This window comes from Euprymna scolopes, chromosome 46 (genome assembly GCF_053919585.1).
Source record: "Euprymna scolopes isolate OS-2025 chromosome 46, ASM5391958v1, whole genome shotgun sequence".
Lineage (NCBI taxonomy): Eukaryota > Metazoa > Mollusca > Cephalopoda > Sepiida > Sepiolidae > Euprymna > Euprymna scolopes.
The window spans coordinates 42898240-42915997 of NC_136527.1; the positions used below are offsets into that span (position 1 = coordinate 42898240).

The window sequence follows — 17758 nt, forward strand, 5'->3', positions numbered from 1 at the left end:
ATCACGTTGCATACCAGTTCTCATTATATAATAGTTAAGCAACGCTGAGCATGATCATTAACAGATCAGTGACTATTTATGAATAGCAGACACTATATGTAGAAAGACGTCGCCACCTCCCTGCAATATTTGCGAAAACCTAATGTCATCATTTCCTCTGACGGGGATATACATACAACGGGAGACTGTTTGTGAATTTCATAATACCATGAAACTTGGAGAGAAAAAATATTAACATAATCAAAGGATCATATTCTTTTTCTGGTTAGTGAAAAGCCACATACATTACAACAATATGGCTTTTTAGTTTTTCTTATTTTATTTGTAGAAAAAATCGAAACATACTTGGCTAGCATGTGTGTGTGCTTCAAATTGTTGGTATTGTAATAAAAACAGAAAAAAGATAAAAAAGGTTTAAACAGTTAACCAATTGTTTTTATGATAAAAATGTGAATAAAAACGTAAAGTAAACAGATGAAAAGTTAGAACAAGGTGTGATACGTACGTAGTTGTGTGTGTGTTGTGGAATCTACACTTCAATTTTATTCTGATATGAATTCATATCGGAATAAAATTGTAGATTTCATATACTTTTTTCTCGTTTGTTTCAATTTCCTTCAGTCAGAGTTCTAAGAAATCAAGTGCCTCCCTACCTATGACCCGCAATATAAGACACATAGGTATTGTAATGTTTTATTAAAGGTCTTTTGTATTCCGTATGTTTTTGCATGAAACACAACACATCTTTCTTTTTATTCAAAGAACCATAGAATGTTTTTTCTCTTTTTTAATTTAATTATTTTTGCTTCAGCTGGTAATGGCGCATCCTACCGGATGCCAGGCATTCACCCTTTATCTCATACATTTCAACCAAGAAATCGTTTCACCAAATATATTTGCCAGTTTTTTTTAATTGTTTTGTCGAATTTTAGTTTCTCCTATAATTACTGAAAAATAATTTTTCTAAACATTCCAACTTTTTTTCTATCGACTTAGAAGCATTAAAAATCAGCTTCGATCGTGAGCAGTCATTATAATTCTGTCCTGATCACAGTAGATCCATCCTATTTAAAACCAGTCTTTAAAACCTTCCTTACTTATATAATAATAATAAATCCCGAAACGACTAGTCACACTATGGTTAGGCCAATTTAAAATATTTTTGAAATGCAAAGTGTGGAGAATTTTTAACTATCTTGTGTGATTTCTGTAGCAATTTTTTTTCTGATCCTGTCATATTTGTAAGAAATCTTGTGCAAAATGGTTGGCCAGTTCCCGATAGTGGTTGTTCAGCTCGTTCTTGCTTTGTGATGCTGCTATACCATTTTGAGGTATTGGCTTTGGATTCCATGTTATACATAATCCTTGGTATTTTATTTTCACCTTCTCTGCTCTGTTAAGTCAAGCATAATTAGGGATGCCCCATATCTAATTTCATGTAATGCAACAAAGATGACGAACCACATACTTTACAAGAATGTGGCTTGTCTCCCGTATGTTTTGTCATTTGACTCAACAAATTTGACTTCCGTACAAAAAAATAACCACATACTTTACAAGAATGGGGTTTCTCTACTGTATGTGTTTCATATGACGCTAAAATTTTACTTCTGTTCCAAAAGAAGAACAACATACTTCACAAGGATATAGTTTCTTTCCTGTTAGTGTTTTCATATGGTGCAACAAACACAACTTCCATGCAAAAGAAGTACCATATGTGCTCGAATATCGTTTATATGTTTCTGGGCAAAATAAGAAAAACATATTAACAGAATGTGGTGTTCTTCTCTGTATGCTTTTTAATATGGTTCAACAAATATGACTTCTGTGTAAAAGAAGTACCACATACTTCACAAGAATGTGGTTTCTCTCCTGTATGTGTTTTCACATGACTCACCAAATTTGACTTCTGTGCAAAAGAAAAACCACACGCTTCACAAGAATATGGCTTCTCTCCTGTATGGGTTTTCATATGAGTCGACAAAGTTAACTTCTCTGCAAAAGAAGAACCACATACTTCACAAGAATGTGGTTTCTCTCCAGTATGTGTTTTCATATGACACAACAAATGTGATTTTCGTGCAAAAGAAGAACCACATACTTCACAAGAATGTGGTTTCTCTCCCGTGTGTGTTTTCATATGAGTCGACAAAGTTGACTTCCATGCAAAAGAAGAACCACATACTTCACAAGAATATGGTTTCTCACCTGTATGTATTTTAATATGACGAACCAAATATGACTTCTGAGCAAAAGAAGAACCACATACTTCACAAGAATATGGTTTCTCTCCTGTATGTGTTTTAATATAATTCAATAAATGTGATTTCTGTGCAAAAGAATAACCACATACTTCACAAGAATATGGTTTCTCTCCTGTATGTATTTTCATATGGCAAATTGAATATGACTTCTGAGAGAAAGAAGAACCACATACTTCACAAGAATATGGCTTCTCTCCTGTATGGGTTTTCATATGAATCAACAAAGTTGACTTCCGTGCAAAAGAAGACCCACATATATCACAAGAAAATGGTTTCTCTCCCGTATGTGTTTTCATATGACTCAACAAATGTGATTTTAGTGCAAAAGAAGACCTACATTCTTCACATGAATGCGGTTTTTCTCCTGTATGTGTTTTCATATGAGTCAACAAATTTGACTTTGTTGCAAAAGAAGAACCACAAACTTCACAAGAATATGGTTTGTCTCCCGTATGTGTTATCATATGGCCCAACAAATGTGCCTTCCGTGCAAAAGAAGAACCACATACTTTACAAGAATGTGGTTTTTCTCCTGTATGTGTTTTCATATGAGTAAACAAAGTTGACTTCTGTGCAAAAGAAGTACCACATACTTCACAAGAATGTGGTTTCTCTCCTGTATGTGTTTTCATATGACGCAACAAAGAGTGTTTCCAGGCAAAAGAAGAACCACATACTTCACAAGAATGTGTTTTCTTTCTCGTATGTTCATTGTCTCCCATTTTGTTTTGTATCTGATTTAAAAAAAAACTAAAAATGCAATGGAGTATGTTACGGTAATAAATGTCAACTTTAGACAATTTATATAAAGAAATTTTTGATCAAATTTTAAACTTTTTTATTTAAGTTGCACTCTTTTCAGCTTTAGAAAATTTCAAATTATTTTTTAAAAAGTCCAACTTATCCATTAATGGATTTCTTTTAATTGTTGCAAATTCTGAAAATATAAAAAAAATTGAAAACATACATTTCATGTGGTAAAATTAAATTTATTTTGTTGATTTTTATTAAAAATATACAAAACATTTATTATTGATGAAATTCAAAATAAAATGATTATAGTTTTATGCAATACTAGTTAGTTAGCAAAATTAATGTATTTCTATTTTAAAATATTCAATGTGTTTCTATTTTAAAATCTTTAACAAAAAATCTTTATGAGGATTATTTATATTATTTGGATTCATCTTGGGTGTATGTTGTTGAACTTGGCAACTTTTCTTTTCAACTCCGAATTATGTACAAAATTCTGAACAGAAGTCTTTATTTAGTATATTAGATTAGCATGCTCTTATATCGTTAGCGATGACTGCTAGAATTCCTATGTAATTTCAAATTCCATTTTAAATCCCACTGATGATTGAAACTTCAATGTCTAAGAGTATGTAACTTACAACTGAATTTTACCAAATACTCTAACCATAGCACCACTGGTCCTACAAGACAATCCTAGTACAAATTTTAGGAAATATTCTGGTTCGAGATGTTATCACTATTACTACATAATCTCTCTCATATATATATATATATTACTGTATATGTACATAAATATTATTCATTGTTTATTATTAATGTTCTGGCGAGTCGACTCACTCTTGAATACTATCCTGACATTATATAGACTGCAGATTATTTTAATTCTTTTTGCCAAGTTCTTCATATATCGTATGCAAAGTGTTATCCATATAACGGCAGTATTTTGTATCTTGCTCTCTTGGAGGTTTCTCTTAAACTTTCCACCTCATTTTGATATGTATTGTTATTAGTACATATTGCTTTTGCTTGGTGTTGTAAGAAACAGTCTGTTACTTTCTTTACATTATATAGATTGTGAGAATTGAAGTTTGGATATGAGAGTCTTTTAATTATGTTAACTCCACATGGCATCACATGATTTGGAAAGTAAAATAGACAAGAGTTTTATTGGTGTCATGCATTCAAGTTTTGCAAACGCACATATGACAGCTGGTAGCAAATGCACTGAACAATGAGGTCAGGTTGTCAAGATTGATATCATCAGTGGTGAAAGCTCAACTATTTGACATGCACAGATCTCGAATCGAGCCCACTTGAACAAAGCAGGTCACATATATAGCCCAAAGAAAAGGGCTCTCGCTGAGTTAACACATATAAAGGAAAAGAAAAGAAAAATTTGGATATTTTTCTCTTATGTTTCTGCTCGAAAAACGATGACGCACATAAGATAACCCCAAAATTCACATATACTCAAATTTTTATAATCTTATTGTAGGGTGACCAGAGCAGTAGACGGGGAAAAATGTCAGATAACTCTCTTAACAACACAGGACAATTCAGTTGGATAATTAAAAAACAAACTCATGTTAAACAATGCAAGTTGAAAATGGGAAGAATTGAAACGGTCCCTAGAGGACAACTTTGAAATTGTTGTAAACCCTAACAAACATGTAGTCGAATTAGCAAACGTAACAATGGTAAGGTTAGAAGGAATACAAGACTATATGTAAAGGATAGTTACATTAGAAGAATGCGCTTTTAGTGGGATGAGACCAGAAAAACAGAATAGTCAGAAAACAGGGACTGGGATTAGGGATAGAGAAGTGAAGATCGTAGTGATTAGACACGAGCCACAAGATCTTCAAGTGACTTATTAGAAAGCTTTAGCAAAAGTTAAATGGAAGTTCTGGCTAAATGCAAGCCAGGAGTATGAAGACAGGCCTATGGAGGTTTTTCACACGAGACAGAGGTTCTAGTTGAGCCGATGGGTCCAGCCATTCCCTAAAAGTATGGAGATATGAAGTAGAGAGTAGGGGACGCGTATTTAAAACTAGAAAAAAGGAACAATTTTCTATTTTTATTACTACTTTTTATTATTTTTATTATATTACTTTTTATTTTTATTTTTTCTATTTATATTATTATTTTTCATTTTTATTTATTTCTGTTAATATTATTTTTATTTATTTTATCATAATCATTATTTTTTATTTAATTTGATTATTATTGTTCACTATTATTTTTTTTATTTATTTCATCATCATTATTATTTTTTATTTAATTTGATTATTGTTCACTATTATTTTTTATTTATTTCATCATCATTATTATTTTTTACTTAATTTGATTATTACTTTTCACTATTATTTTTTATTTATTTCATCATTATTATTTTATTATTTAATTTGATTATTATTGTTCACTATTATTTTTTTATTTCATCATTATTATTTTTTATTTAATTTAATTATTATTGTTCACTATTATTTTATTTCATCATTATTATTTTTATTTAATTTAATTATTATTGTTCAATAGTATTTTTTATTTATTTCATCTCATTATTTTTTATTTAATTTGATTATTATTGTTCACTATTATTTTATTTCATCATTATTATTTTTATTTAATTTAATTATTATTGTTCAATAGTATTTTTTATTTATTTCATCTCATTATTTTTTATTTAATTTGATTATTATTGTTCACTATTATTTTATTTCATCATTATTATTTTTATTTAATTTAATTATTATTGTTCAATAGTATTTTTTATTTATTTCATCTTATTATTTTTTATTTAATTTGATTATTATTGTTCACTATTATTTTATTTCATCATCATTATTTTTTATTTTATTTGATTATTATTGTTCACTATTATGTTTTTATTTCATCATTATTATTTTTTATTTAATTTGATTATTATTGTTCACTATTATTTTATTTCATCATCATTATTATTATTTTTATTTAATGTTATTAATATTGTTCACTATAATTTTTTATTAATTTCATCATCATTATTATTTAATTTGATTTTTATTTTTCACTATTATTTTTTATTTATTTCATCGTTACTATTATTTTTTAATTAATTTGATTAAATATTGAATATTAATTAAATAAAATACCTGAAGAATTCAAGTTGGAAGTTGATAAGTTGGTGAAGCGGAATAGAGATTTGTTCATTATGTTCACCACAATATGATGAAGATGTGTATTGATACTGAGATGCCCATATCGAACACTACTAAAGCAAAAAAAAAAAACATTTTCTGATAGTGTTAATAGAAAAGAAGGATGGTAGTAAAAGATTTTGCATAGATTTTATGACTTCAAATAAAGTCACAAAGAAGTTTGTCTGAAAACATAGATAGTATAGTACTAGCCAGTTTATGTAAGCACTATGCCAGGATGAAAGCCATGAAATGTCAATTCTGAGGTTCAAAGTAAGTGAATGGAGGAAATCGATAAAATCGGAACTTTCATTTGTATCGTCACATGATCAGCAATTTATAACAAACTTAGAAATGCAGATATAGAATGGTAAATTGTCTAAAATGAAACAAAAAATTTATAGTGATAGACGAGATAGGTTATTTGTATCGTCATATGATCAGCGATTTATAACAAATTTTCGAGATCACAAACCCTCGAATATTTATTAAACTCGTCTTTACACAACAGGAAAATACAGACATGGGTTTTGTGTATTTTTGCTTATAGCTGCATCATACAGTACCTGAAGGGGAAGGAGAATGTTTTTGTGGATCTCTTATCATGCACTGTGGATTCAGGTCAAAACAATGATTTTCCCCGGTATAATTAGATGGAAATTACTTGGTAGGTGCAATAAACTTGAATTCTTTTGAGTCAAAAGGGTTTGCATCATATATGGTTAAGGCTCATCGGTATTGCATGAGCATCGTAGATTATCAGTAGGGCTGTGACAGAATATTCTTTTCATTGTTTTGACTCGTGAATATATATCCGTTAATATCTTATGTTTTTGTATAGATTGATGTGGGTCTCAGTTGATGAACTTAGTCTAACTGTCTCTGATATGTACTCGAAAGTTAAAAGAATGAAAAGAATATGCTGTTGTCACAGCCCTAGTTATCAGGTTTAGATTTAATTAGGGATCAAGAGAAAGATAAGGAAATTTTTATATTTATAGATGCAGATGTAGAATGGTAAATTGTCTAAAATGAAACAAAAAAATTATAGTGATAGACGAGATAGTGTATTACTTGTTGCAACTCAGCGATGAACCATTCATAAGGTTATATGTACCGTTGCATCTTAGAAAAAAGTATGTTTGTGCAGTATAATGACAATAATGGTCACATGGGGGTGGAGAAGACGTTTCACACCATTAAGAATAAATATTTCTGGCTGTGTTTATTTAAGGAGGTGAGTGAAAGAATATGTAGGCAAATGTATTCTGTGTCAAAACAGAAACCTGAGGAAGGTACAACCTTGAATGCAGAAGTGCAATCTGCTTCCGTTTCTTTTTCTCAAACTGGCATTGGATATTTCAAAGCCCTACTCCATAGTTTCATGTAACTAGTACATAGTGACGTTCATCGATATGTATAGTGTTGGCCAGAGGCTTTTGCAGAAGGCAGAAATGGTGGTTCATCTTTTGTGGGATGAAATTTTCCCCAGATTCAGGGTACGATTCCAGTTGTTAACAGACAATGCACCCGAAAATGTTTTGGGCTAAGCGGAAGAGTGAGTTCCAAGATCGCGTCCATGGGCTTTTATTAGCGTTTAGCCAATGTAATTATCGTTGAATCACGTCTGCTCTTGTGCGATTATGCAAATACGTCGTTCCTGGCTGCTATAAAGGCAGGACACTGGAAAGGAGAGGGAGCGTTCTGCAAATTGTGTGTAGGTGATTCTGGCGAGTAGATTGTGCTTGTTACGACCCACATGTCTGCAAAAAAGCGAATTTTTGTTCCGTCTGTTTTTAGTTGTATTTTTTTTTGTTTGTTTTGCCTACTACATTTTTTTTCAGATTATTTTTATCATCAAAACCACACTAAATATTTTTTTAATTCTATTATTATTTTGAAAATATTGAATGAAAACAACTTATTGTAATGTTCTTGAAATGTTAAATGTATTTTGTTACGTTAGGTCAACCTCCACATGTTGCATATTGGTTATATTAGAAGAGGGTACCACTTGTGCGTATGTTACGTGAGTTCTTATTAGTAAAGATATGAGTCTTCGTGAGGCTGTATCTTAGAGAGAGTGTTTTATTAAGAGGGATGTTGAAAGACTCATAGAGAGAGAGATTGTTCATTTTATTGTAAGAGACTTAGAGAGATTGTTTAAGAGGAAGAGAGTTTCATTATATATTAAATGTTCATTCCTCAATTGTGTTGAATGGAGAAAGCTCTTAGAATGATGAGATAGTGTTCACTGTTAAGACATTGTGTAGACATGATGATGTTGAGACGTGTATGTAGACATTTTATAACACAAATATATAATACAATTTCACTTTACCTTTTTGTAAGAATCATAAGACAAGACAGGCTTTACAAAACACACGATGGTTTATTTCGTCACGACCGGCCGTGTTCCCATCACCAAGAATTCAAGGCTTCACATTTTAGTTTCAAAGTGACGTCTCGCTTCCTAGACGACTGACTCTCTCTGAGTTTTTTCACTGACTGACTTCCTAACTCTAAAGTTTTTTTTATCCCTAGAACTTTCTATTTTCCGTGACGTCATACACATGTTAAAACATGTGCCTTCTTTCACGTGTTCTGGACATACGTGTCCAAATCTTTTCCTATTTCTACAAAAGGAATTTTAACCTATATTCAGTAACCTATTTTTCCAATATGTTAAAAACATTATCTTATAAGCTGCATTCTTTCAATTTAAAATTTCATAACAAACTTGATAGTTCACATTCTTTTCTTGAATTATTTATCTATATTCTAAACAAACGTTTGTTTTACATTTTTAAATTCTCACACATAATCTATTTCTAAACCTAAATTACGAGGTTCGAATTTCGTCTATTGCTATTTCATTTTCATTTTAACTAAACTCCTTATTTTTGTACTTACATGAAAAGGGGACAGCCCTTATCATGTAACGCACAAATTTCTTTAAAATGACAACTTTTGTAGGTTTTCAACTATGCTGAATAAGAAAATCTCATTGAAATTTTGCAGAGACAAGTAGTTTTTGAAATATAAAGATTTGTATTATGAACTGTAATTCACTGGCATTCATATTGTATCTGTGCATTATAAACAAATTTATTTTCATACAAATGACAGAGTCACCTAGCGGCAAAAATCCACTTATTTTTTTCACAACTGAGAAATTAATAATGTGCTTGCATGTAAACCAAAACAATTATGAATTTACTTCCTTCATGATTGATACTTTACTTCCTTGAGTAATTTCATGTCAAGAACGACTCTTGGAATAAACACCCTCAGCTTTCCCATGTTAAGAATGGCTTTCAGAATAAACACTCTCAACTTTTCCATGTTAAGAATGGCTTTCAGAATAAACACTCTCAACTTTTCCATGTTAAGAACGGCTCTCAGAATAAACACTCTCAACTTTTCCATGTTAAGAACGGCTTTCAGAATAGACACCCTCAACTTTCCCATATTAAGAACAGCTTTCAGAATAGACACCCTCAACTTTTCCATGTTAAGAACGGCTTTCAGAATAGACACCATCAACTTTCCCATGTTAAGAATGGCTTTCAGAATAGACACCCTCAACTTTCCCATGTTAAGAACGGCTTTCAGAATAGACACCCTCAACTTTCCCATGTTAAGAACAGCCTTCAGAATAGACACCCTCAAATTTCCCATGTTAAGAATGGCTTTCAGAATAGACACCCTCAACTTTCCCATGTTAAGAATGGCTTTCAGAATAGACACCCTCAAGTTTCCCATGTTAAGAACGGCTTTCAGAATAGACACCCTCAACTTTTCCATTTTAAGAACGGCTTTCAGAATAGACACCATCAACTTTCCCATGTTAAGAACGGCTTTCAGAATAGACACCCTCAACTTTCCCATGTTAAGAATGGCTTTCAGAATAGACACCCTCAACTTTCCCATGTTAAGAATGGCTTTCAGAATAGACACCCTCAACTTTCCCATGTTAAGAACGGCTTTCAGAATAGACACCCTCAAGTTTCCCATGTTAAGAACGGCTTTCAGAATAGACACCCTCAACTTTCCCATGTTAAGAACGGCTTTCAGAATAGACACCCTCAACTTTCCCATGTTAAGAACGGCTTTCAGAATAGACACCCTCAACTTTCCCATGTTAAGAACGGCTTTCAGAATAGACACCCTCAACTTTCCCATGTTAAGAACAGCCTTCAGAATAGACACCCTCAAATTTCCCATGTTAAGAATGGCTTTCAGAATAGACACCCTCAACTTTCCCATGTTAAGAATGGCTTTCAGAATAGACACCCTCAACTTTCCCATGTTAAGAACGGCTTTCAGAATAGACACCATCAACTTTCCCATGTTAAGAACGGCTTTCAGAATAGACACCCTCAACTTTCCCATGTTAAGAATGGCTTTCAGAATAGACACCCTCAACTTTCCCATGTTAAGAATGGCTTTCAGAATAGACACCCTCAACTTTCCCATGTTAAGAATGGCTTTCAGAATAGACACCCTCAACTTTCCCATGTTAAGAATGGCTTTCAGAATAGACACCCTCAACTTTCCCATGTTAAGAATGGCTTTCAGAATAGACACCCTCAACTTTCCCATGTTAAGAACGGCTTTCAGAATAGACACCCTCAACTTTCCCATGTTAAGAATGGCTTTCAGAATAGACACCCTCAACTTTCCATGTTAAGAATGGCTTTCATAATAGACACCCATTTGTAGTATCTGTTCTGATGCTGCACTTCACTTTTTGGTTTCGGTTAATGGAAGAGAAATCCTTCATGACTGATACATTTTTTAATTATTTTTGTTACTAACACGAAGGTCCTTTTTTGGGGAGCTGATTTCCCCCATATTAAAAACCAAGCTTGTGTCTAACTCTGCCCTCGTAGGAAGGCAAGTAAAAAAAAAAGATGTTAACATCTACATTGTTTTATTTTTATATGAAAAAGCAAACAAATTCATGCGTTATTTTTTTTTAGATCTCAAAACTTTAAATCATAGGTTTAAATATTTTTCTAAAAACTTTGTATTTTTTTTATTGATCAATCGAATTTAAAAAGACAATAATTTGCGATTTTAGTCATCATATCGGTGTCACAGGAAATAATAAAATCCATTCAATAATTGATTTTTTAAAGTTCATCATCCATTTTCATATTAAGTTCATTTAACTTGACAAAATAAATAAATAAATTAATTAAATAAACCAGAATAAATATTTAGTTTAAAAATACAAATAACGATTTACTAAACGACGTTTTATTTATTGGATATTTTTACGGTATTCACCGGAAGTTATTATCTTCCTTTGTAAGTTTGATTTGTTTCTCTTTTTAACCTTTTTTTCGGTAATCTCCAAAGTAATCATGATGATTATTGAACACATTTGAAATGTTATTTCTCCATTTTAAATTAAATTTAAATAAAATAATTTTTAAATCGAAATGACTCCTCATGTCATATTTTTTATAAAAAATAATTTTAACGCTAACTTAGGAGATTCCCCCTTTTTAATTAACACACGCATATTGTATTGTCTTTTTAATTGACATATTGTGTTGATTATAAACATACGACCCTCGAACAGTTAGCATTAAATACAATCAAGACAGGAAATCCTATAAACAAATTCACTGAGAGTACGATAACAAACAAACAAAATAAATGAAAGAAAACAAAAACAAAACAAAAACTCAACTTAAAAAAAAAAAAACATTGTTGAGAACAGAAAGAGAAAAGATGAGAATCGAGAAGTTATAAAGGGATGAATGGGGAGTCGTATGCGTAAGGAAATGAACAACACAGCCAGAAGTAAGGGGGTCTGACATGTGGGTAAAGAAAATAAACAAAGTTCGTAGTTAAGATGAAATAATATTTTAAAAAAATAACGTTAAAAATATTAAAAAGTGTCTTTAAGAAGGAGATATATAATGTTTCTTACCGGAGATGGCTTAAAACGACGAAGGACAACAGAAGAGACAGAGACATTATGGGTCTAGAAATGCTGCTGACTACAATTAGGGAACAAAGCACCGGTCAATGTGACGGTGTCGAGTCAAGGGAAACTCTATAAGAAAAATGTCCGGCAAAGGCAGATAAATGTTGAAGCAATTAAACTAAGACATAATACACGCAAAACAGACAACTATTAAAAAAAAAAAAATTTTGAATCGATTTCGAACTTTATTTTAAATTTTAAAAATATTTTAAAAATATTCGTGTATACATATATATATATATATATATATATATATATATATATATATATATATATATATATGTATACACGAATATTTTTATACACGAATATTTAAAAAATATTTTTAAAATATTCGTGTATCACACACACAAATAATTATTTTACAATAATTATAATGTTTAAATTCTATCAATATTTTATAGCAATAACTGGAGATCAAATTTTTTTTTTAATTTTAAAATAAACTAAAATGTTTCACTTTTAATAGCCAATCGAATTGTGTTATCTAAATATGATTTTGACTTTAAAACATTCTTTTACAATAATTATTTTTATAGATATTTCAATATCGTTTAATTTATATTTTGATATTTCAATAACGTTTAATTATTATCATTTCTAATTATCTTTACTTGTTTGTTATTTTATTTATAATATTACGCGGAAGTGATTTGTAGCAGCCCCTGCAAACAGGCAGAGACTACTGTGATGTGCACAACTAAAGGGACATAACCCTAAGAGTTATCTACCCTTCGCTCTCTAGTAAGCTCGGACGGCAGTTCTCTGGTGACCGAGCCGTTGTTAACACCTATGTTTGTGTTGTCTTTCTTTCAAGCTGTTTGATTCCAGCCAGACGGGAGACCCCAACGGCCCAACACTAGATCTGACGACGAGAATTTTTTTTTTTTTGTGACGAACTCACGCTACAGAATTTTCGGAATTTAATACAAAAAAAAAAAAATTCGGAATTAATACAAAAAAAAAATGGCCAGCAGTGGTTTACCAGTTTTTCCCAGTTTTAGCGTACATGCGAACCAAACTACAACCGTCGTTCGTTGGAAAAAATGGATAGACAGGTTGGAGAATTATTTGTCACTATGGACATTCATGACAATAAAAAAAGAAAGCAACACTTCTCCACTATGCAGGAGACGAAGTTTTCGATATTTTCCATGACGTCACAGACCAACAAAAGGGCATAGACGCAACCAACATTTTGGACAACGGCAAATGTAGTTTCAGGTGAAGATGAAACTACAAAAATTCATTGACAAATCATTTTATGCCGCAAAAGAACACGTCCCACAACCAACATTTTGGACAACGGCAAATGTAGTTTCAGGTGAAGATGAAACTACAAAAATTCACTGACAAATCATTTTACACCGCAAAAGAACACGTCCCACAACATTTTCAAGTTTCGACGGGCTGTGCACAACCTGAATGAAAGCTTAGATTCATACCATGCACAGCTACGGACTCTAGCCTCCACATGCGATTTTGAAGATAAAGACAGAGAGATCCTAGCCCAAATTTTGCAGGGGTGCACATCCTCTAAAGTCAGAAGGAAGGCGCTAAGGGACAACTCTACACTAAAGCAAATCCTGGATGACGCTAGGGCAATCGAATTGGCTTATATGCGTGCCGCAGACATGGAGTGTAATGAACTACACGCTCTTTACTGCAACGAGAACCGCACGCGTCTCACATGTGGAAATAACAAAAATTTCAACATCAACGGCAGTAAAGACATTTGTTGTGAACACGCATGGCAAAACAGTCGCTATGACACCTCAAAGAATCAACTGCATGGTGGACAAAAAAAAAATATGGCGAACAGCAAGCGTGTCACTATTGTGGATACTCTTCTACACATCCGACTTGTCCAGCCCGAGGAAAAGAATGCAAGAATTTCCACAAGAAAAAACACTTTGCAAGAGCATGCAAAGCAAAGCCAGTAAGAGTAATTCGTTTCACCAATCCTCCCCCGGTATCCCCTTCTACATCTAGTGAGGAGTCTGTTTACTCAGTGGAATTTACACCGTCAATTAAGACACCAAAAGTTACCGCCCTTGTCAATAATTCCCCTGTAATGTTTGTGATAGACATGGGTGCTAGTGTCAATATAATTGCTGGACACATATATGCTGGTTTAAAACAAAAACTCCGTGTAAACAAAACAATGACCCAGATATTTGCGTACAGATCTAAACATGCCATACCCATCCGAGGATTTATTAATGCAAGCATAGAATTTCGTGATAAATCCTGTAGGGCTAAGATATTTGTAGTCGACAGTGGTCATTCTGCTGAAGCACTGGGGGTGATAACGTTTAACTTCACGTTCAATGTGACGATCCTAATTCAAGACGAGTTCCCCACACTTTTGTTTGATGGAAAGATAGGAAAAATTTCCGGATTATCATTAATCTCCACATTGACTCCTCGGTTTCCCCAGTAACACAGCGACACCGCAGGATACCTTTCCATGTGAGAAAAGACGTGGAGACGGAACTTAAACATCTCAGAGAAATAGATGTGATTGAAGACGTCACTGGACCTACCCCCTTGGTTAGTTCGGTTGTGGTAGTTCCCAAGAAAAATGGTAGCGTATGAATTTGCATTGACATGAGAAAGGCAAATGAAGCCATTCAATGGATAAAACATCCAGTGTAGACGACTTAATAGCAGACTTAAATGTGTGTAGAGTTTTCAGCAAACTAGACCTCTCCAATGCTTATCATCAACTAGAACTGGAAGAGTCCAGCAGATATATAACGACATTTGCCACACATGCAGGTTTATTTTGTTACAAGCGTCTAAGTTTTGGCGTGAATGCAGCCTCTGAACTATTTCAAAAAGCTATATCAGACCTTTTTAGAGACATCCCAGGAGTGAAAAATCTATCAGACGACATAATAAATTATGCACGTGACAAGCCATCACATGACATCAGCTAGAGGAACATCCTGAAACGTCTACAAGTAGGAGCCAAGCTGAACAAAGAAAAATGCCTCTTTTCTGTACGGAAACTGACTTTCTTCAGACACATTTTCAGTGAGAATGGAGTGTCCCCTGACCCAGATAAAATCTCTGCTATTACAAAATGCAAATCTCCAAGCAATGTCAGTGAAGTCAGATCATTCTTGGGCATGACACAGTATGTGGCTCGATTTATTCCACATTATGCCACTATTAGTGAACCACTGAGACGGATCACAAAAAAAGATGCTAATTGGAGATGGACAGGGCCGATGCATGAAAAAATAAAAAAAAATGACTCAAAAGGAAAGGAGAAGATGAAGGGGTACGCCGATAGAAAGATAAAAACAACAGCTCTCAGCCTGGGTTATAAGGTCTTGATCAGACAGAAGAGGTAAACAAACTGTCACCACCATACAATCTTAAACAAAAATTAAGGCAAGTATGATAACGGTTCGGAGAGGAAACCACCAAGTGACTTGAAACTCTTCTTTGTTAAAACGCATAAAACTTAGGGATGAAAACACTGACTCTGATTCTGACTCTGAAGGTGAGTACAATCCACACATCCCAGAAGACCTGGAGACGCCCAAAACACATAGCTGACTAGTTACCGAGACAAAACCCATCTCGGAACAGACTGCCCCCAGCTAGACTCAAAGACTTCATAATATAATTAAAAAATAAATAAATAAAATAAAAAAAATAGTAAAAATTAAAATAAGACAGGTCGTACAACCAAGATGGGGAGGGATGTCCACAAGTAAAGGGACATAACCTTAGATGAGCAATTCTCTAATAAAGTAAGTTAAAAAAGTAAATAAATAAAATAAAAAACTAGTAAAAATTAAAATAAGACATGTCGTCCCACCAAGATGGGGAGGGGTGTGAACAAGTAAAGGGACATAACCCTAGATGAGCAATTCTCTAATAAAGTAAGTTAAAAAATAAATAAATAAAATAAAAAAATAGTAAAAATTAAAATAAAACAGGTCGTCCCACCAAGATGGGGAGGGGTGTGCACAAGTAAAGGGACATAACCCTAGATGAGCAATTCTCTAATAAAGTAAGTTAAAAAAATAAATAAATAAAATAAAAAAACTAGTAAAATTAAAATAAGACAGGTCGTCCCACCAAGATGGGGAGGGATGTCCACAAGTAAAGGGACATAACCCTAGATGAGCAATTCTCTAATAAAGTAAGTTAAAATAAATAAATAAAATAAAAAAAAAATAATAAAAATTAAAATAAGAAAGGTCGTCCCACCAAGATGGGGAGGGATGTCCACAAGTAAATGGACATAACCCTAGATGAGCAATTCTCTAATAAAGTAAGCTCAGACGGCAGTTCTCTCGCGACCGTTCTATTGTTAACGCCTATGTTTGTGTTGTCGTTCTTTAATGCTGTTTGATTCCCGCCAGAAAGGAGCCCCCCCCCCTTCAACCTTATAGGGGGTCTGGTAATTTTTTTATGGGGGTTATTTGGTAATTGTGACCTGGTAGACCAACACAAAATCTGCTTTTAAAAACTTGTTTACTAGGGATTTTCATGTGTGCTGAAAACGAATATCTTTTATACATTTAATAAGTAAGGAGACAGCTCAGTTCGAACTATCGAAGCCTTATAATGGATACATTTACTCTTAAATCAAATTTTCACGCTACTGAAAAGATACTTTTCCGCATGTTTCATGTAGTGTAACAGTGTAACACGGCGGCCATAAGCGATTTTTGAACCGAATAAAAGCATTAAAATACATTAAAATACATGACTTATCCAGGTAGGTAGAAGAGTAACTCATCGAACTGAATAAAAGCATTAAAATACATTAAAATACATAACTTATCCAGGTAGGTAGAAGAGTAACTAATTGAACCGAATAAAAGCATTAAAATACAAAACTTATCCAGGTAGGTAGAAGAGTAACTCATCGAACTCGAACCAAATAAAAACATTACAACACATAACTTATTCAAATTTGTAGAAGAGTATCTTATCTAAACGAATTTTCATACATAACTTATCCAGGTAGGTAGAAGAGTAACCTAACCTATCGAACCGAATAAAAGCATTAAAATACACAACTTATCCAGGTAGGTAGAAGAGTAACTTATTGAAACAAATAAAAACATTAACATAGAAAACTTATCCATGTAGGTAGAAGAGTAACTTATCTTGCTTTGTCACTTTTTTGGTTCGTTGGCTTCTCTTAACAAAATTCCCCAAACCGGTGAATTATTATTTTAATTATTTTGAATGCAACTAATATTTTTTTTTTATTACAAAATATTTTTCTACTTTATTTTTTGTTGCGGTGAAAAGTGAAGATACAGAAGAAAATAATTAAAATTAATTATTGCAGTATTTAAAAAAAAAAAAAAAAAAAAAAAAAAAACGGAAGAGTAACCCTTTTCGGGTTTGTATTACTGTACACATAGATTCGAAAAAGTTGTCAAAAAACAAATATATAACAAATTAATGTTATCAAAGGCAAGATAAGTTACTTTTCTACCAAACTGGATATATTTTTCGTGTTTTTATTCAATGTAACATGTTTATTCAGCTCGAAAAGCATACAGTGTTTACCGATG

General features: G+C 32.6%; 1 long non-coding RNA gene across 1 annotated transcript; it reads right to left on the minus strand.

The window, feature by feature from the left end:
• Window positions 1-745: 745 nt before the first annotated feature.
• Window positions 746-12248, minus strand: LOC145270670 (uncharacterized). Its single transcript, XR_013865502.1, has 2 exons — window positions 12147-12248; window positions 746-3201 (listed from the first exon to the last, which is right to left on the minus strand). It is a non-coding gene; the product is annotated as an uncharacterized LOC145270670 (long non-coding RNA).
• Window positions 12249-17758: the final 5510 nt, after the last annotated feature.